Here is a 722-nt window from a genome sequence, read left to right as displayed (position 1 = left end):
TCTACAGATGATCACACAAATATTCGAACGCTACGCTCCTACTTGAACTTGTCCACGATTACGAAATATTTGTTTATTTTTTAAATTGATAGAATTCACAATTTCTCGCTGGTTTAATCTCAAATAGAGCATTGAAAAATTTTTTATTGGCAAAGCGAATAACTGCATTTTTGCTGCATCACATAAATATTCGGACATTCCTCTAACTCTTACGGGAGCCGTGTGGGATTCAATGAACACAACCCCAATTGTCACCAATAACCGCCGTTAGGGCGTGTCGCGCTTGCTTTATACAGCTGTTTGGCAACACTCGAATATTCCATTCCAAAAATCATGTAGGTAGTTTACCATTATTCGATGATGACATAAGTGCGTCATCATTTGATTGACGTAACAGGCCATAATTCCATTCGCGAGTTGCACTAAACTTCAACCCCGATTATACACACAATAAGACAAGTTTCCATCCCCTTTGCATGGATTTTCTTCAGTGTGTACCGCTTCACCAGCTTCCTTTATTTTTTGAAATATAAGACTGATGACGTCAGACAACGTAGGCCAGCCCTGGCCCGTAAAGATGCATTGAGCTGTAGGCCTTATCTTATCCGGTCGTTGGCACAGATGTAGTAATCGCTCAGTTAAACATATGGCGAATATTATTCTCACCAGTGTTTCCAATGCGCTTATTAACAATTATTGTGGTAAAACTAACAATCATTTGG

The sequence above is a fragment of the Dendroctonus ponderosae genome, unplaced genomic scaffold, assembly GCF_020466585.1.
Source record: "Dendroctonus ponderosae isolate FM_Combo_2020 unplaced genomic scaffold, Dpon_F_20191213v2 Dpon_F_20191213_4, whole genome shotgun sequence".
NCBI lineage: Eukaryota > Metazoa > Arthropoda > Insecta > Coleoptera > Curculionidae > Dendroctonus > Dendroctonus ponderosae.
The sequence above is the reverse complement of the archived record's forward strand: the minus strand, read 5'-3'. Positions refer to the sequence as shown.